Consider the following 21,167-nt stretch of genomic DNA (forward strand, 5'->3'; position numbering starts at 1 on the left):
AATGTAGGCCTGATATTGCAAGAGCCTTTAACGTTGGTGAAATTTCTCCAAAGAATAAAGTTATTCACTTACTTAAGGGTTGGTAGAATGAGTCCTTATGTAAGTGAGTCTTCGTATTAGCCCCAAGACTGCCTAATACCTGGATTAAGCCTGTATGGTGATTAATGCTTATTTACTATATCTGTTTTCCCACAGCATTTTGCTCTTCAGCCTTGATTAAGCCCTTTGCTTTACCATTTAAAATGTCCTGCTTAACCTTCTGCTTACAAACGTACACAGTGCTGAGGTCTGCATTTTTAACTAGAACAAGTTCTACCATAAATAATAGCATTTAATTTTAAAGTGCAACAGCTACAGTCACCACTTGATTAAATGACAAAGAACAGCAATAGCAAACGGGGGAGCATAGAGTTTTTCACAACAAATGTCTACGTCCACGTGAGAGACAAAAAATATACCTTCCTGCTGCTGATTAGCACTTTCTGTGCAGTTCTTTATTTTACATGTTTATAGAAAATTATTACCAGAAGAGCCTAAAACAGTGACTCTCTGCGATTTCCCCAAATATCTTTTGAAGGAGATAAACTAGATTAATCTCTCTTTATGAAGTTCCCACAAGAAACCTCACAGACACAGTAGCTTTACCTTCAAAAATAGAATGTGACTGTAGGCACTTATGCTAATCTCTTTTTTGGCAAATCAGCTTTTTTGTATTGAATCTTGCTTGATTGAATAGCACTGGAGCTGCCAGAGTAAATGCTATTATCAATGTACAGTAATTAAGGAAATAGTCCTTGTCACTCCAACAGTGTCCAGGCAGTGCCTCTGTAATAAAGTTAAATGATAAAGAAATCTCTTCAAGGTGTAGATGCTGGACTGGGGGAGCTCTAGACATGCAGTAAAATAATGCAGTGTAGGTGCAGGGGGTCGGGAAAAGTATAAATGCCCATGGAATTCACGCTAAATGCATGTTTGATGCTAAATGTCTAAATAGATGCTCAGCACTAAAACACATAATTGTTTAATTTGTCATGTAATTTCCTGACTCAGGGCAGTTGAACATCTCCCAGTCTCCACCCTTAAAAAATGTGTGTGAGGGAGAGGAGGGGGGAGACCCTTCCATCATTCAGCAACTTCAAAGATCTTTTCCCCCTTCAGGCAGCAGCCTGCACAAATGATAAACCTTGCTGTAAGATCAGCAGAGCTGGGCTCTGCCAAATCCATTTGGGGAGAGAATTTCAGTAAAAAGGACTTGTCATTCCTTCCCCCGCCCTTCCGTTTCACTTGAAACTTTACAGCCTAGAAGTACTTTGGTGGTTCGCAATTGTTCCTGCAGCACCCGAAGAGAGAAGATTCCCCAAGGAGAGAGGGAAAAAAACCTTTGGACATCTTCTGTATTATAACCTTATCGCATGCACCAAGAAATGTAGTAAAGTAGGGTAATTCTCATATACCAGAAATGCCGCTTAATAAGCAGAGAACCCTGATCTGTGCTGCCGGAGTTTTCTCAGTGCCGCTCAGCTGCAGCCCCACGTAGAGATCATTGCAGTAAACCGCTCTGGCCTAAGACATGCTGAGCTCTGCATTCGATAGCAAAGATCTTTTGTCCAACGAAGGTACACGCAGAAGATATGTTGTTTAATGGGCAATAAATAACAAGGGAAGGTATTTAATCAAGTGTGCTGGGAAATACTGCTCATGTAAAAATACACACGTTTCAAAAGATGTGGCTTGGGAAGGGAACGCTCGAAGGGATGTAAGGGAAAGGCGAAAGAGTCCATAGCGAGGCTGCTAAATTTCATCCCGCTACTCTTAAGACACACGCAGAAGGATTCTGGCCCCTGTACTGCTTTTTGCCAGCAGCCTATGTCTTATCTAAACTCCGTATAATCATTTTCATATTTCATAAATCTGGCAGTTTTGCTTGGGCGTGTGTTACCGGGGATTTTAACATTCCCTGCAACGCTCCGTTTTAATGCATTGACATTCTGAAGGCTGGGCATCGTAACCTCTCCATTAAATCTTTGACACAATGAAGTGTCTTCTAAATAAAATAATTCAGAGGGATCGATCCAGTGAACTTTAGGGTGCACCTTTTCAATTATTTTTTAAAGATGGAAGTGTTTTCTGCATATTGAGCACTAGATATGTGGGGCTGGGAGGGAGGGGAGTCACGTCTTGAGAGGGGACCTGAGCTCCACTCCAGCAGGAGCTTACAGAAACGCTCGGGGGGGAGCGAGCACGCGAGCCGTTCCCGTGCTTCCAGCATGACTCCGGACTTGGCTGTGCTGGATCCAGGCCTCTTTTCTGTTGTATGTAAAACATTAACGTTCTATATATTGTTCCAAAGGATTTGTTTTTTTACATACCCCTAGCTCGACCTTCAGAACTGTCTGCTTGAATCTGAGCAGAAGTGCTCTGGTCAGAATTCAAAAAAAATGATAGCCCAGGCAGCGGGTTTTTTAATTGAGGCATGCCAAATACCAAAGGCAGATGCTTTTTCATTCTGTAGCTCCTGGATACGCGGTCTACTTTTCGGTTTCAAGGACAAAGGAAACACTTATCCAATTAGATGAGGCATGAGATTGTGACATACGGGCTCTATCCTTAAATAAAAAAATGCTGGAAAAAGATATTTGACCCTAAGTCAATAAGTGCTATTAAAATAATGAATACTCCATAAATCCAACCATATATACAGCCTGTGTTCAAAGCTGCGCTGTTTTTGTCGCTGAGAAGACTGCGAGACCGCCCGGCATAAAACCCCACGCAACTCACTTGTCCAAATCGCATTTTGAAGGCCTTACTTTTAAAACAGGATATACAAAAGTGTAAGCCAATTAAACTGCGAGGCAGACTTCTGCTATCTTCTCCCATTTGACATCTCTATCGAGTCAGCTCGGATGATATCAAACACGATTTGGTTGTCAGAACAGCTGAATTTCCCCCACACGCTCAGCAAAGACGAAGGAAATCTCTGGCTCCTCTTACGAGGCTCGTAGGAACCGATTTTTTTAATAGGAATGTGGCTTGCCCAAGGCAATGTGATTTTGTCTGCCATGGGGAGGAAATGGTTAATGCTTTACACACATCGCACCTGAATCTTAAGCGTCCTAGAAGCACACTTGAATTTCTGCACGAGGAGCATCACATGTCCTTGTCGGAAGCTGGGTGCGTCGGGGTCTGCGTCGTTTCGCTCCCTGGATCTGGAGATGGGGGCAATAGTTAAACTTCAAAATAATTACAGCTCTTCTGTTTCCAGCCTCGGAGCCGTGATGTGTTTACTCTAGTCTTAACAGTTTACCAGGCAGCTGGAACTGTTGACTGATAATTGCTGCGAGTTTCGGATCCTCCAGAAGAGTGAAGAGCCTCCTCCGTCCTCCGCCTATTGTTCGTTCAGTTTGCTTTGCCGAAATTACTGAAATTAGTGTTATCGACGCTGCACGGAGGACTTGAGTCTCAGGTGCTGGGAATTAACGTCTCCTGTTTAATTACATCAGTTTACAATCTGATCTGCTATCTGTCCTTCCTCGTATAGCGTTGCTTAAAGCAAAATTGCAATCTCTCATCAGACTGGGTGTGGGGCTGAGTGATACTGGAACAAATGGAAGTGACTGGAAACATTGCTCTTGTTCTCCCAGCCAGGCCTAGCTGCCATTTTGATTCCTCTCCACCTTGGTGGCTGTCTCCGGACCTTCGCAGCCGTCATCCTGCCGTACGCTACTGCGGAGCCATTAGTTGTGAATGACACCTAATGAAGCCCCAAACCGCGGTGTTCCTGGGAGCAATTCAGGATGCCTGGAGCCCCGGTGATTCTGGCCAAGAAGCAGCACCCCTTGAACCCTTCCCGGCCCCAGCCGCAGCGCAGATCGCGCTGGAAGCTTTATCTGCGCCCGTCGGCGAGGTCCCAGCGAAGGGCAGCGGCGGCACCGCCGCATGCAGAGCACCGATGCCAATTCCCACCGGTGGGAACCCCCCGGAGACGCAGGGAACAAGGGAGCAGCAAGCGGGAGCCTTCCCGGGGTGCAGGAGCTGCGGATGAAGCGATGACGCTTCCCACCTCGTCCACGGGAGCAGCAGCGTGTCAGAGCGTATTATCGGTCCCCTACATCCCAGCGTCCGAAGCAACGCGCGGGGCTGCGGTTCCTCCTGCCGCCCGCAGAGCCGGTAGCACCCGAAACACCGCTGAGCCTCCCCCGGGCGCCTCTCCCCTGCACCCCAAAAGTAACCAGCACAGCCTGCGGCGACCCTGGGAGCTGAGATCGACGGTTTGGCTTGACTTGAGGCTCTACTGCCTCGGGCCAGCTCAGCACTCTTGCCGACGAGCTAAAACCTCGTCTAATCGCATCACTATTGCTCCCATTGCTTTTAGGAGAGCTTTTACAGAACTCTCTATTTCTGCAGTTTGCACGCCTATAAAAACCATCCGGAACACGGTGAGGTGAGGAAGAAACACCATGAATTTTCATCACATTGGTATTTCTGGCACAATTTACATCGTGACTATGTCCCTGATGAGGAGGAGCAATAAATACCCTCTGCAAAGCTCCTATTACGATGGATGGGAGAGGAAACAGCGACCCAAAAGGTGTCACATTCTGGAAACCTGACCTGGAAAGAAGGATCCACAATTAACGAGATGGGTAAGGGATTCTCTGGGTCTTAGCAAAGCCCTTTGATTATCATAAAGAGAAAGTGGGTGCTAAACAGTTTTAAAGCATCCCACATATTATCCATGATTTTTCTGTTGATAGGAAGAATTCAAAGGGGTGCTATTAGCATTCTGGGCAGAGAGGGTGCAGATCTATAGCATGGCTCTCGATAAATACATTGCTGCAGTAAACTTCTTTAGCGCTTTGCAATTCACATCTGATCTCTGCTGACCTTTTTTTTTCTCCTAATTAAACCTTTAGCTTGCAAATGAGCCATCACCTACATCAAACTGCTATATGGCAAAGGAGGAAATTCTACCTGCGATTTATAGGAGTTGCCGGTGACCTAACTGTCTATCACAACCTTTTCTAATTGATCTCTCTTTGAATTAAATTTGACCAATTACTTCCTCCTAGGCGAACAAAGATGAGGCTATCCTTAAAAGCTATTGTGCCGACGGCAGTGAACAAAGCCGGGTGTACGTAGTGGATGGAAGATAACGATCCATTTTGTGCATGTAGTGAGAAAGATGAAGGCCAACTGCCTCCAGCACCCAAAACCTCTGGTTATCTCAACCAGCTGTTTTCCCAGAGCGGTGTTTGTTTGAAGAAATGGGTTCTGAAGGGGTGTGCATGGGGGTGACTTACATTGCTGCTCTTCCACGCAGAGGGAAGGCCAGTCTGCCGTCACTCCCCCCCCCCGCCCTGTTTTTGGGGCTGGATGACCAAAGCAACCTCTTGCAGGTCACTCATGCCCCACTGTCCCCTTCCAGCGCAGTGATGTTACAGCCTTTAAAGTCCCTTTCCAGCACACCAACCAAGAAGAAATCTCCCAAATCACGAACCAGCTGTGCCCCCACCGGTCTGTCTCATGATGAGGACTTAGCAAGGGAATGAAATATCTGAGATGGGCGTAACAGCACGATGTTGAACTGCTGACCTCAAGACTTCAACCGTATTCCTGGCTGCACTATACAGTACTTTGCATGTCCAGATGAATCCCTTACCCTTCCCTGTAGCCGAACCACAGGAGTTTGGCTGGGGCGGCGTCCTGTGGCAGCGGGGAAGGACCCTTGGCTTGACTGGACAGCAAGAAGCCGGAGCTGCACCAGCCAGCAGCGACACAAAGGGAGTTAAATCTGTCCGGTCCATTAAAAAGTCATGAGTCTCGCCTCAAAATCCTTTTCAGAAGTATATTTTATCTGATTTTCCTTCGTCTCCTGGCTCCACAGCATGCATTTTCAAGCCTTGCTTCTACAGCTGAAATGATGAGAAATTCCCTTTCCTTTAGTGGGAAGCCAGGAGTCTCCCACCCGCGCAGGACTGCCTGTGCCGCTGCAGTTTCGCAAATACCGTCAGGCTGCAAGATTTCGCACCGCTGTCGCCCCTCTGCCTGCCCCATAGCAAGGGCAGTCAGCATTTCCAACACCATCGGGTGCAAATGCCACCGCAGCCAGCAGCTCTATCCCTGCGGCACCGGCTCTGCTGCCGGAGCATCCCGATGCTGTGTCCTCCGTGGATGGCACAGGGCGTGCGTTGACTGGGAGGAGACCTCTCCATCGCTCACCCTTTGCCTTTTAAATGGTTGCCCTTAGGCAAATAAATGTAGGCTATTTTCTCCTCTTTTGCATCAGACAATAACTGAGATAATTTCGGCCCTTTCCTCTCCTCCCCATGCCACAGGGAATGGGAGACCTCGCTAGTGTTCGTGCCCCGTGTCCAGGGTGACCCTTCCGAAATCTCACTGGGAAAATGCTCTTCCTCTCCGGGAACACCGGACATCGTGTCGGATGTTGCAATTCAACTGCGCCCTCCAGCGCTGCGAGCAGCGGCCAAGCAACTGCCCCTCTTCCTTTGGAAAGAAAACAAAAAACCCACCCTAAACACCTCCCAAACGGTGCAAAAATATTATTTAGCAATAAGATAAACCATCAAACCCCAGCTCTGGGTCCGTAAAGGGGGGGATCACAGCCCGGTGACATGGGGTCTCAACCGAGGAAGCATCCCAACTGGGAAAATGCTGGGAAAATGCTGGGAAAATGGCTTTTCCTTCATCCAAGTGGGTTGTGGGAGGGTTCCGGCATGGGGTGCTGAGGGAAGAGGGGACCTTTAGCAAGATTTCTGCGTGGGATCTTTGTATTGTCCCTCCTGTCCTTTTTTAATAAGGAAAATCGACCCATTTCCCTGCGTGGAGGCTGCCTGGCACCCCTGGGGATGGAGCAAGGGCGGCCGGTGATTTCCCCGCTGAAGTGCACGTTTCCTAAATAAATAACCACCGTGTGTCCCGTCGGGGTGTTCCTCAAGCCACAAACCTCCCCTTTGGGGTCCCCTTGGCATCCCCAGCCGGGCCGAGAGGTGCCCGAGCCCCCGCCGGTTCGCAGGCTGCGTCCCCGGCGCTCTTCGCGCGAGTCCCGTCGGCAGCCGCCTCGGTTCAGGAGGTTAAAAGTTATTAACTGAAAATCAATCGAAATAAAAAGAGTCCCATCTGCCGCAGTACACAACTCACTCCCCCCCCCCCCCCCACCCCGCACTGCAGGAAACCGAGCCGCAGCGCCCGGCCATGGCTGCGCAGCGCCCGGCCAGCCCGGATCTCATCAAATATTAAAGCTTTGGAGGCAAAATGGCCAGTGACAAATAGCTGGACGTGGAGCAAACAAACAGCGTCATTCCTCACACGGCTGTCCCGGCGCCGGGGTTGCCAAGCGCCGCCGTGCCGGCACACACCGTACCGCGCGCGGGGATGGCGGCGAGAAAAGTTTGCCGAGCCGCCGCCGGCCACGTGAGCAAACTTGGGAGATGAATATTCCTCTCTTTCCATCAGCTCCTTTCAAGTGGACTGGAAAGAAAGGAAGAAAAGGAAGGGGGGGGGGGGGGGGGGCGGAAAAAATCCCCGGCAATATCCAGCGAAAGGACAAAATAATGAGAAAGCGATGAATCACGGCGCTTTTCTGTACGCCGTACAAAGGGCCTCGCTCGCCCCGGGAGCCGCCGGAGCAGCGTGCGTTTGCTGAAATAAAAAGTATCCTTGGGGTGGGGGAAGAAATAAAAATGTGTTGTAAAGTAATTTAATTCCAGCTGACTAGCTGGGTAAAAGCTTTATTTGCTAGAAAAGTGATTAAAATGTGTAACGTGGATAACTTAAGAGAATATTATGGCACCGGCCACCACGGAGATGCCCGGGAAGGTCTCGGCCCAAATTCCCGCGTGGTGGGGAGGGAGATGCTCTCAAAGCCGGGCTGTGAGCAAGACACGGTGCCCCTGGGGGGACGTGCCCCCTCCGGGCAGGGTGTCCCTGCACCCCACTGGCTTTATCCGATAACTTAGGATTTTCCCAAATCAAAGCCAACTCCATTTTACTTAAATATTTACTAATATTTAATATTAAACGAGGAAGAGGCAGAAGCGGTGACCTGGGCTTGCCAAGCGGGCAACAGCAGCACGTCCTGATGACTCTGATGTGAGCACAAATTGCGAAAGAAAATAGATATTCCTATATACGCGGACGTACGTGGCCTGAGGGACCCCGCACCTTCCCCATGGCTGGGGGGATTCCGGAGCATCGCTGTGTTTCTGCTAACAAGAGCCATTATCTCACAAAGAGGAAAGAGAACAGAGGGGCCAGAAATTAAATAAAAAATGAATATTTTATTAAAATTGACGGTTAAGAAGAGTTCATCCATGGTTTTGGCCACCAGTGGGAACAGCCCGACACCATTTCTACCAGCACAGAGGGCTCCAGCAGGACAGCCAGGGGAGGGGATGCCACCGCTCCCGCCGTCCTCTCCCAAAATACAGACACGATGGCTTCCTTGCAGCCGGAGCCGCTACATTCCCCCCAACACCCCTCCAGCCCAATCCTACCACCTCAGTACATATTAAAATGAGTTATGTAGGTCACGGTGTAAAAACAAACAGCGTGTAGATGCAGGCAAATAACAAAAGCAGAACTCGAGGAAAATTTATATCGCAGCCAGAAGACTAAGGAGGGAGCACGGAAAATGTCAGCCGCCTTATAATGCCACCCCGAAGGACCTCAGGGGGGTCTGGCAGGCCTCGTTAGTGCCTCAAAGTGCACCGAAATCCTCCTATACACAAGCAAAATTAGTTACCGGGATCTTTCCTCTGGCGAGGTAATTGGTAGGGGTCTGCTTCACCCAGGATGAGCGATGCTCTGGGTAAAAAAAAAAAAAAAAAATCACTTTGTTTTGAGATTTGCTTTCCAAGCAGAGGTCCGGCTGACCAGCCGCAGCCCCATCCTGCGCCCAGGTGAACTGGAAATCCCCCGGTCTGGGTGTTTCTGGCAGCTCCACCGTGGCCATCCCAGGTTTGCTCCTGGCTGGTGGAGCAGCCCCCAACGCAGCCCTGGGGAACGGACCCTTCGCAGGTACGAGGGCTTTTAGAGGCAGCCCAAGGGCTATCCCTGTTCCTCCTTAGCCGGAAAATAATAATAAACCCCATCCCCGTGTATTTTAGCGGGGTCTTGGCTCTGCACGACGAGGCCGGCCGTGGTCCCCGGTGCCTGGAGCAATGGCTGGAGAGTTGAGCTGGCCCCGCGCCTGGCTTCCACTGCAGATGCGCCAAATGCTGCGTGTCCTTCATCTGGCACATTTGAGCTGTAATTGCAACAGCCTGAACTACCACACGGTTTTATGTGCTGATATTTCATGACATTTTATGTACATAATCTGCATATGTTATTTTTAGCAAACTTTCTCCCTGGGACAGCCTCATGTGCGCCACATCTTGTTTCCATGAGCATGTGCTGCAGTTGGGAGCGGTTTGCTTTTCTTTTTTTTTCTTTTTTTTTTCTTTCCCCCCTGTCAAGACCGGGGTTTGAATTGCAGAAGCAACACAGACACCATAATATTTTTCTTTCTTTCACGAGGCTGCTTTAGAGGGGAAAAAACCCCCACCCCAAAAGCAAAGGCTAGCAAGGTGGACCAGCTCCCATTCCCAGGCATTTCCTTGCTTGGGATGCTCTGGGGTGAGTTACCATGACCCTCCAAAAGAAATAGCATCCTTCTTGGGTGGAAATAGCATTGTTCTTGGTGGAAATAGCATCATTCTTGGTGGTAATAGCATTATTCTTCATGGAAATAGCATTGTTCTTGGTGGAAATAGCATCGTTCTTGTGGAAATAGCATCATTCTTGATGGTAACAGCATCATTCTTGGCGGAAATAGCATCATTCTCGGGTATTTTGGGAGCAAGACAATTCTTTGGTCTTTGCTGGAAATCGTTTGCTGCGGCTTGCGGGGCTGCGGGCACGTGCAGGGCTGCAGCGAGCACTGTGCTGTTGGGTGTTTTTTGAGGAACACGCTGCGTGCGTGTGTGGGAGGTGCAGCTCTCGCTTGGAGACTCTCAGTCCCTTGAGGGGGAAAATCCCAAACTTTGAAACTTAGGTCTGCCTTAAATGTTTGGTGGGAGAAAAATATTCCCTAAGAAAATGGTGTTTTGTCAAACTCAAAGCTTTTGTGGAAACCCGCTGGTTGAAACATGAACGCTGGCCTTGGTAGGACACTTGCCTGTGGTGGGGGTTGCTGATCCATGGAGGATGGGGTCCGTGTGGGGAGGACATGGTCCACGTGGGGATGAGGGGGTCCATTCGAGGAGGATGGGGTCCATGTGGGGATGGGGGGGGGGGGTCCATACGAGGAGGATGGCGTCCACATGGAGTGGAGGTGTCCATATGGGGCAGCAGCTCTGCAGAGGAGCGCAGCCATGCCCAAGCCCATCGCACCCTTGATGCAGCGATGGCCCCTCCACCTGAGGAGCACTGTCTGGAGATGGTCCCTGAAGGCACCAGCGATGTCCCATGGGCTCCTCCAGTGCCTGAGCACTCTGAGCAGAGCTTGGCCAAGGCCTTTTAGAAAGGGGAAGGCTACTTCGTAAAACTGGCTTTTAGTTCAGAGGCTTTTTGAGAGCGACAGCTGACCGGGACCTCGGTGTTTCCATTTGAGCTGGACACGAGCCACTCGTGGGCTTTGCCGGCGGATGGCCGAGGTGTCTCCTCCAGCACGCAACCAGAAACTCGCTTCTGCTGCGCCGAAAAAATGCTTCTCCCTGCAGCCCCGGTGCTGCCTGTCCCATCAGATAGGGAGAGTTTGTAAAACACAAAAGAACTTCTCTAAATTTGACGTCTTGCTTGGCCTTCCTCCCGACGACGCTGCAGCCGGTGCCCCGGGGCGGGAGGAGCGACAGGATTTGCAGCATCCATCCCGGCTCCTCCGCTCCTGTACAAGCCAGACGTCCCCAGCTGGGACCCCCGGGTCCGGGGGTGCAACGGGGACACGCGGTAACGCACAGAAAAGGGCAACGTCAAATGGCACCCGCTGCCAGCGGGCGTTGGGCACGAGCACTTCTGCCTGAGGTATCTGGGTCCCCGGTTAGAAGCTCTTCCCCAGCACTCGAAGCAATGAAACCTTTTTTTTTTTTTCCTGAGCCCTCGTCGTGTACTAATGAAGAAATAAAATAAACATTTGGTAACAAATCCAGCATATGGTTATTGTTTGCTGCAAGGACAGGGGAAAACATTACTCCATAACGTGGCGAAAAGGCTGCAGCTGCAATATCGCATTACAGCGCCGCGCTTTATTTAATAAAGGCTCGTCCTGCCAGCCTTAACGAAATTTTTCCTTCCCCCTGCCAGCCCTGAGAGGTGGTTTCGGTGCCTTCTGCCGCGATGGCCGCGGCGGGGTCGCATGTGCCCTTCGTTAGCCGAGGAATCTGCTTTCAATTCTGGCCCTTCAGATTGTATTTTCACAGCGACTCATTAGTCACCAAACGTTGACAAGCCGCTGTAAGTGTGCCATCTCCCTCATTGTTTATATGCAAGTGCAGCGACGAACATGATTTATTTAGGTTTTAATTAAAATTTGTGGATAGACCAGTGATTTTTAGCAGTGCCGTTTCTAATTTGTGGTTGCAGGGGGAAAACTTTTTTTTTTTAAAAAAACCCCAATAACCTTATAGCATTTACATTTTTAGAGTTACCTCGGGCGGTTATAACCTGCCGGTCCCCACGAGCAGGACGGGTGACTTGTTGTTTGAAAGCACAAGTTATCACTTAACAAAAACGCTTTGGAGGGTCTGGGTCACCCTCTCCAAAATAACCCGGGGTGCCCGGGCGCCTTCCCCACCTTCAGCATCATTCCTCCCCACGGAGCGCGGCCGCTGCCGTACGACCCGCAGCAATGGTAATTTATCTTACCGGTAACTTATTTATGACTCAAAACCACCGAGCAGGAGCGGGAGGACGTGGGGGTTGTGGTGGGCGCATTGGCAAAGCTTTGGGGGCATCGCTGTCCCCCCCGCGCCGTGCGGGACCCCCCGAGTCACCTCCCCAGGCGAGAGGCGATGCGACGCTCTTGCTGGACGGAAAGTTTCTTGCGGCATCGAGATGCGTTTTTATAAGGTGCAATAAAGCGCTAAAGGACTAAACTCACGTCCCCCCCTGAATTATGAAAGTTAGGAGCCTTTCTTGGCCTAATACCATGGCTCGGAGAAATCCCTGCTATTACCTGATGTAAATATGTATTAATTAAAGCACTTTGGAAATGCAGAGTATTGACCTAACGGACCATAATGGCTCTTCTCGAGCAATTACAATCTATCATACAGCTACAGATTTCGGGAGGTCTTTTTTTTCAGAGGCACGTTATTGACCCGAGGGCCCCGGGCGGTTTCCTCCCCTCACACAGACCCTTCCTGCCCCGGGGCTCGCATCCTTCCCGGGGAAATTGTTAGAGGGGGAGGCCCTAAATCCCTTAATTTTAATAAATACGACATATTTCATTCTGCGCCCTCCCCGCCGCGTACCTCCTCTCCTGCTCCCATTGCCGAGGGCACTTTTGAGACTTCCCATCCACCTGCAGACCCTGGGAAACACCCAGAGCAAAATATTTATATATAAAAGAAAAACTTTGTGCTTTCCAGTGGTGGAAACCCTTCTCAAATAAAGCATTCGTCTCCCGAGACTTACACCTTCCAATTTAATTTTCCCTTAAATCAAACAGTGTATTAATCCCCAATAGAAAACACGTTCCAGTTGCACAAACAATATTTAAATGGTATAATACGGACATCTTTTATAAATACTTCTAACAAATCCTGAAAAAACCCAAATGTGTGGGCTATAATTAATAGAAATGCCAAGTGCCAGCTAACCAGGAAAACTCCAGCATCATAAATCTGCCCCGAGCTTTCTCACACATGCTGATGGATGGGGACTCGCAGCTTAAATATTTAACAATCAATAATTCAAATACCTATCCTACCCTATTAAATTTGTCACATTTACTTATAAATGCGACATCCAGCTGAAGTTTCTCTGAAAGTTGTGCGTCTTCCACCCAATAACAAAATGCAGCGTTTTGGAAGAAGACCGTTTCTTTAGCTTTGGAAGGGACAAAACGGTGCCGCGTTACAAAATTTCGGTGGGGAAATAATGAACAATGGGGGGAAGAAAATTAAATGCCATATACCAAAATAGTTGGCTGCATCTCCTGTACCCTAATAGGTTTGGATAATGCAATGTGCAGGCAGGTGTTATGTCGTATGAATCACATTTATAGGAACATTTTCCAATTTCTTCGCCGCCCAAGGCAGGGAGCTGCCGTTCATCCTCCACAGATGAATATTTCTGTGGCACAGGGTGGGCTGCGGCCCCTGCCCGCGCATCGCCTCCTGTCCTCAGCAAATTGTGCGAAAAAAACCCAAACCTGGACAAAGGGGTGGGTTTGGATCTGACCTGAACCGCAGCGACGCTTTGCTTTGCCCTGTGGGAGGGAGGATTGGGACAGGAATAAATACATGCTGGGTCCAGCGCTAGCAAGCGAGAGGCCATTAACTGGATAATAATAATAATAATAATAATATTGGATCTAGCCATTTTGTAGCACCAGCAGACTGACTCCGTATTTCAAAGCTTTTTGGGAAAGTGGGGACGATTGCATGGATTATCAGGTGGCCCCTCTCCTCTCCAACGGCCTCGATAAAAATAACAACAACAAGGAAAGCTCCGCTCCGTTTCCGTCCGTCCAGAGGAACGGGAGGAGGCTGGGAGCATCCCGTTTGCCACTGGAGACTTGTCCGTGCCTCCAGTCGCCTGCGGCAAGGAGGGTCCCTTTGCCCCCTGAGCATCGTTTATTTTAAAGGAGCACCAAAACTGGCCCAAAAGCTCCTGGAACTCCTGGACCCAGATTTCTGGAAGGATTTAAAAGAATCCTGGAGCTGCCTATGGGTAAGGGAGGTGGGGGGTGCCAACCGTGGCCCCCCCGTCCCCGCCGGAGCGCGCCTGCGGGCCCGAGAGCGAGTTAGGGTGGCATAAATCTCCGTCGCAAATTTATTGCCATAATTTATCAGCTCATGTTGCTGAATGGCCAAGCAGTTAATTTTAAAATGAAGTGGTGCTATTTTCATTAATACCCTTGTGCTAACTACCTATCAAAACACGCAGAGGCAATTAATACCGTGTTGCTGAAGTACTGAACCAATAAATATTTCCAGTCTTGGCTTGTCTTCGGCAGATAAAAGACATCGGACGAACCTACCACCTTGGTAATACTCCCCAAGTCCTTCTCTTGTCGCATCATCAGGAACATTTACATTTAAGGAAGAGATTAAGTAGCCAGATCCGGCAGTAACGGGAATTTAAAAGGCCGTTGTTTCATGACATGTGAGTAATCCCTTCGGGATATCTGTGCAATAACAATAAGCCTGCGAGAAGATTGAAAATTTCTGAAGATTATATATCAGCATTACAAAAGCAATTTGGCACAGTCTGCATTTGGGGAAAGGCAGGCTAAAATTCCCGACGTGTCGAAATTCGGTATAAATACTTTTGTCACCACCGCACTAGCTGCAACTCCATCACCCACCAGGCCACGGAGCATCCTTTCGAGGGAAAAAAGGGCTTGCATGTGGCATTTATGGCCAGAACGGGGTTTTCAGCCTGTATTTCTTCCAGCGATGAAAATCCAAATGAATGTAAATGAAACCTCACTACAAAAGGGAGAGCCGGGGCGGCAGGTTTCTCACCCGCGCACAGCAACGCGCACCTTTCCGCGGGCTTCGCGCCGTACAAATCTCCCTGTAAGCGCATCCCAGCGCTTCTCCCTCCAAGGCAGAGCAGCGAAGGGCCGGCTTTTCTCTGCCTAAACACCACCCCACACTTTTTCCACCCAAAGTTTTTAATTCTCTCTTAGCCGGCTATTGTGTATTCTTCTTGCGTCCCGAGCCGAGCTGACACATTTTGATAGCGATAAATAATAAATGGGATTTATTTCCTTAGATGCTGATGGAGACCTCTTCTTCTGCAGCAAGAAAGAGAAAGCCAGAAAGAAAGAGTGAAAGAAAAGGAGTGAGAAAGCGGGAGACGGTGCCCAAGCCCCGGCTGCGGCCCCGCGGGTGCCTGCTCCCAGCCCGGCTCTCACCCCGCGTGGGGCAGGATCCGGCCGCCCTCCTGGAGCCCCCTCTGGTTCCTCCACGGCACTGAAACCCAGGGCAGGCTCAGCCAACGCCCTCGCTAATAAAAGGTATAAATTAATGATAGTGAATGATTTTTGTAGAGGGGAGAGGCGAGGGATGAGAGCGCGGGGGCAAGGGGACGAGTGTGAGGAAGGGGTAACGTTAAGAAGCTGTCGGAAACAGCAGCATCGGCTGCGGACGGGGCGATGGGGACAAACCTTCGCTGTGTAGCGTTATTGCACCTTTTTTTTTTTTTTTTTAAGCATATTTTAATTTTTCTGTGTGTATTCGTGCAGCGATGCGCACGGGTGGGTCCCTGTCCCTCCCGCCCATCCCCGCACCCCCGGCTCGGAGGAAGCGTCAGCTCTCGCTGCCCCGCGGGGCAGGCTGACCCACGCCTGGGCTCCTTTCCAAGCCAAAGGGCCGCCACCACCATTAGGGCTCATTTTTCCTTCCTTGAGATGAGATTTCTGCCCAAAAGCGGGAGCCCTGCCCTCCTTCTCCACACACCCCCTCCCCCCCCTCCTCCCGGAGCTCACAGGGGTTTTCTGCGAGGACAGATTTGGCTTTTCCTTAATTTTTAGTCCCCTTCTTGAGAAAAAACCAAAAAGCTCAATTGAATGGGCACCAACCTGTCCTCAGCCGCTACAAGGTGCCCGGGTGCCACGTGCGAAGCAGCGACCAGGAGTGGGCAAGGGGCACAGCGAGGACGTGAGTGAGGACGGTGACATTAGAGCTGTGCCCAGCCCAAACCCCCCGTCCTGGCCTTGTAGGTTAAACCGAAACTGCGCGGAGGTGTGAGAAAGGAAATACCAGCGGTTTATGAGTGTCGGGCAACTGTTTGTTAGAAAACACTCATTTCCCCCCAAATAAAAATAGAAGAGCTGGTATTGCAGGTGGTGCTGCCCTGGGAAGGGCTGGGGGTCACGGTGGCCCCCGTCTCCTGTCCCCAAGGCCACGCAGCAGAGCTCTCCTCAGCCTCAGTGGCGGCTTTTGAGTAGAAAACAGGCAGAATGGCTTAAATGCAAAAAAAGTCCTTTCTGCGACTATTGATTTCTGCTCCTATCTTTTAAGAAAAAGGTGTTGCAGAGTGAAAAACTTCGAAGACAGCTTTAAAACTTGTAAAGGAACCTATTTTTTTTCCTGTCCCCCATCTACAGAAGCCTCGCAGAGAGGTGCAGTACAGCCGGGGGCTGCGCGGGGCAGCTCTGCACGGCCAACTGCGACGGAGACGGCCAAAAAAGTGGCCGACATCTGGGGTTCTTCAGAGATGCGGTAATATTTTTGAAGTTTAGCTACCTTTAAAGATATCTTGTAGCATTCGCAGAATTAACCGATCTCCTCAGCCTTTACTAGATGCGCTTCGCGTCTCTACTTTGCGCGATTTAATCTGCAGAGGTTCGCTGAAGATTAATCCGTTATCGTGCGAGGAACGATTTTGTGTTGACGGGACACCGACAGCACGGGAAAGTACGGCTGACGGGATGACAGTGACTCGATTTAACCAAATAACCCCGTGATTTGGGATGAAGCTACTGCCTGGGAAGCCCCAACCCTTGCCCAGGTCGGCGGGCCAGCGCCGGCCCCAGCGCCGCGCACCCAGAAGGCTCAACGCCGATGCCCGCGGCCCTACGGCCGCATTCCCCCCCCACCCCGTGCCCAGCTGAAAGTAAATAACAACGCAGCCTGTTAGCATTAGCAATTTTTTATTTTCCTTTTTTGTTGCATAGGAAATGCAGTACTTGCTTCCAGTAATTGTATTGTAATGTGAGAAGGTGGTAGCACTAATGGTTGAATACAAGAGTTAAACTAATCCACACCAGCTCAAAAAACCTGCGGAGACTTAGTTGAATAAGAATGGATGCCCACAGTGATTCTCAACCAATTACAATTTTTTTCACAGAACACAGTAAAACTAAAATGGTAACTATGAGAGTCAATACAAGTATACTAGAGGCACGAGGGGCCTGACTCATAAAAAAAATGAACACGACATGGTATTAACACGGGTGTCAAGTGAATTTGCAGCAGATCTTTCACACGGCCGGTGGAAATTTTAGCGCCCCGAATTTCAAATTGACGCTGAGGGACTTGGCTGGGCCAGTCTCAGGCAGCAGGGCAGGGCCAGGTCAGAGCTCAGCCGCGCGGAGAAACCGCACAGCCTGCCAAAATGGAGATTTCTCCTTGATTGTATTTCCAAAGCAAAGAATTTTGCAGACCTTTCCCCAAGGCAGCAGCCGCAGCCGGGCGCAGGGCGCCGGCAGCAAGAACAAGCGGCGGCGGCGGCAGATGCCAAGCCGGGCACTCTCTTCCTACCATGCTCCGTCTAGAAACTCATCTTCTTTTTTTTTTTTTTTTTCTTTTTTTTCCCCCCCTCATATTAATTTGTGGATGCAGATAAAAAAGGAGGGGGGCGAATTTCACCCAACACAATTGTTTTTGTTCATGCTCGAGCATAGAAGATTAACTAAGTGGAAAATAGTCTTCCCTAAAAAAAACCCAAGGCGTACAAAGTACAAAAGTTCAGACTGCGTACAAGAGTTTGCCTCGACGAAGGTTTTTCGCTAGAGCCGAGAGGTAGCGATCTTAGCGTCATTTTTTTCCCCCCGGTACGGACAAGATCTCGTTTGTAACCGAGCAGCCTCGTACCACCGCGTTGCAGACCCCCGGCATCGGCCAGAGCGCGGCACGGAGTCGTCCTCTCCCCTGTCTCCCCCTTTTCTCCCGCCAGCCTGCGCCTCTGGGGTGTCGGAGCATGGTCCTGCGCTGCCTCGCCTCCTCCGCGGCCCCTTCCCATCGATTCCTCTTCTCCGGTGGGGTTAGGGGAGGCGGAGAGGGGAAGGGGAGGGAGAGGAAAGCCAGCGGGCGCGCGTGCCGAGGAAAGCGGGGCTCGCCAAAGCGTGCGCTGGGGAAGAAAGCCATCCTCAATTTGGACGAGAAAAGCCCACCAGCCTCCCGTGTTAATAGCAAAGGAGCTTTTATGAATCGGGCCCAAAGTTTGTACAGAGTTTGTTTGAAGAAAAATATTGCAACTGTGCATGAAACTAAACAACCACATGAGTTTTTTTTTTTCTTTTTTTCTTTTTTTTTTTTTTAAAGGGTTTTTTTCTTTCTATATGAGGAAGTCTGGTGTGAAGAAGGGTCAAGCATGGGTACCTGGTTAACCGCTGCCCATTAAGAAATCTCTCGCAACGTGAGCTCAATCTCGTTTGTGGGTTTAAAGGACTGTCCCTTAAATTTGAACTTTATGCACCTGTTCTTCAGAGCAAGCTCTCTGAATTCTTAGGGTAGCTTTTCGAGACGAAAATCTTACCAGGCACGGATTTCTGGTCTCAAACACCATGTCCTGCCCTCTAGGGAGGGAAAAAAAAAAAAAAAAAAAAAAAAAAAAGAAAAGAAAAAAAAAGGAAAAAAAAATACAAAAAAGAAAAAAAACCCAAAACACAAGTAATACTGAATTTAAGTAAATGTATACCTCCAAAATACTGAAAACACCCCAAATCAAGAAAAGACAGAATTTGCGTTCTCAGTGAAATATCTTTAAACCTATCTGACAAGAACCAAGTCAGAAAAAAAGACTAACATAACTTTGAGTAATATTCATACAGCTACTAAGCATTATGGAATAGCATGCATTAATATTGTACGGTTATTTTACATCACCTATATCAGAAGGTTCTGACAGACAGCGAAGGCTACCGGTGTAGAAAAATCTTACTTCAGAAGAGCAATATAATACAGATTTCACAGGCACTACATTTTAATATATCAGGTATTATGCTGGTTTTCTTATAATTCTTTCTGTCCTAAAGCTGGCATTATAACAATGACCGAAAAGGCAAGGATCGAAGTAAACGGAAAGTAGATACCAAAGTTGATATATTCTTTTCTTTTTTTTTTTTTCAGATAGATTAGTGCATAGTTTTCATGCAGATAAACACTGCTATGCATTTACATTGTTGGAAAGCAGAGTGAATTGAGCCCAAGTTGTCACATTTTTGTAAATCATTTTGCCAGCCTGTAATAGCACCATGTAATGGATTTGCATTAAACATTAAATTGATTTCAGAATTGGTGACACAGTATTCACTACAGTTAAGTGCTATGGAATAGCTTCAATGTTACCTGCTATATATCAAAGCAATTTTCATCCCACTGCTTTTTTATTGGAAAAAATAAAAGGAAAATGTACTCGATACTAATTAGACTATTGCGCAGCCTTGGACTTGATGATGGCATAGCTGGGTTTACTGTCAAACAGTAATACATGCATTGACTTCAAGACAAAATTGGCATTGTAAGCTTGATTTAATGAAAATCCTGCCTAGCAGGCAGTGTTAACTTCACAAGACCTGCCTCCGACAGACCTCATGAGGTTTATTTTGTTATTTATTTATTGTTTAGGTGCCATTGAAGCTCTCCTTACATTGTCATGCCGGTTATGGTTTTAATTTTGTTCGATGGAGGCCTTCTACCAAAAAAAAAAAAAAAAAAAAAAAAAAAAAAAAAAAAAAAAAAAAGATATTTCCAGAGACACAATGCAAAGTACAATATTAACTGACATTCTTAAAAAAAAATTCACCACAAGGAAAAAAAAACTGTTTTAGGCTATGTATCTGGGTTTTTTTGTATTTTTGTACAGTAAATATTTTATAACACTGTTACTACAAAGCTGCAAATATACGGAACAAAGAGAACTAGAGAAAGAAAAAAAAAATGTTAGAGGGATTTTGCATATTCCTGTGGGCTGACTGAATACTGTGGAGTTGAGAAAACTTGGTGTTTCTTTTCCCCTTCGACCTTAAGGGGAGGGGGAACAAGCAACAGAGACAAAGTGTACCATGGCTGCCTAAACTCGAAGCCCGAAAGTTTTTATTATAAAGGAAGAAGAATAAATAATAATGGCATTGCTGGGGTGTGCGGCATGATAAAAGCAAGTGCCCTCGCTCGAAAAAAAGAGGCAAAAAGAAAGGAATTAACTTGAGAAAAAGTCAATTCGCGCTAAGCCAGTTCTAGGGCTTTAAATTTGGATGGGTGGGGGGGGTGGATACAGGTCAGAGTATTTGTGCGTCTGACGGTTTCTGGAGAGAAGGAGACGGGGAGAAAAAAGTTGTTCGCGAGACTCCGAAAGGCCGGCCGGAGCGACTCGGAGGGGAGCGGGAACGTAACCCGACGCGGAGTCGGGGGCTCCGGCCGCCGGCCCGACTCCTGCCCGCAGCCCGCACACCCCAGCGGGACCCCTCCGGCTCGGCTCCCCACTCCTGGCGTGACTCGGAGGACTAAAACACTGTTTGTTCTCTACACCTGCACAGAACGGAACTGCTGGGTTTTCTGCGTGAGAGTAAGGTGAACGAAAATTTAATTTAGTGTGTAATACTTTACAACCCCTGTTGGTTAACACCCTTGACCGCCTACCTAATGTTTTAAAGCCTTTAAAACATTTTTTTTTCTCGCAATTCTGCTCAGAGTTCCCTAACTTTAGCGTCATCAAACTTAATATGACAAAATACCTTCAAAAATACAGCATACCTGTAATGTCCATTTACAATGGTTCTTCAGTAGCCTATACTTCTCAAGCATAGGAATATGCTATACCATTGAGAGAAGAAAAATAACTGTATTTAAATACATACAAAAAGGAAACGGGAAAGTTTTTAACTTAAATCCAGTTCCCAAAGGAAAAAAAAAAAAAAAAAAAAAAGCAATTATATGAACGCTGCCTTTATAACGAACAATCAGAAATTCCACTAAGCTAATTTGACAGAAATTTTTCCTCATTTAAACAACATTACAAAAGTCCTGCATTATAAAATAGGGTAGAATAAATCAGTGTAATCAATAAAACTATACAACATACAAATTACATATCTTCTGAGTGGGCAGTTTAATTCTCTCTCTTTGCAGCCATGACTACAACATGCTCACTAAAAACAACTAACTGCCCAAACTATTGCTTAGTTTGTTTTGTTTAAAAAAGGGTGCAATTTTATTGTATATACAACCAATTTACTGGTAATACCTTGTCTCATAGCAAGGTTCTGACAAAAT

At 48.0% G+C, this 21,167-nt stretch overlaps 1 protein-coding gene across 8 annotated transcripts in view; it reads right to left on the reverse strand.

Annotated features, from left to right (window-relative positions):
• Positions 1-16,808: 16,808 nt before the first annotated feature.
• NFIA (nuclear factor I A) overlaps positions 16,809-21,167 on the reverse strand; it is a 251,359-nt gene continuing 247,000 nt past the window's right edge. For all 8 annotated transcript variants that reach the window (XM_049807204.1, XM_049807202.1, XM_049807203.1 and 5 more), the window contains one exon: positions 16,809-21,167. This exon is cut by the window's right edge and continues 2,975 nt beyond it. The gene's annotated coding sequence lies outside the window, so the exon portion shown is untranslated.

This window comes from Accipiter gentilis, chromosome 8, assembly GCF_929443795.1.
Source record: "Accipiter gentilis chromosome 8, bAccGen1.1, whole genome shotgun sequence".
Classification (NCBI taxonomy): domain Eukaryota; kingdom Metazoa; phylum Chordata; class Aves; order Accipitriformes; family Accipitridae; genus Astur; species Astur gentilis.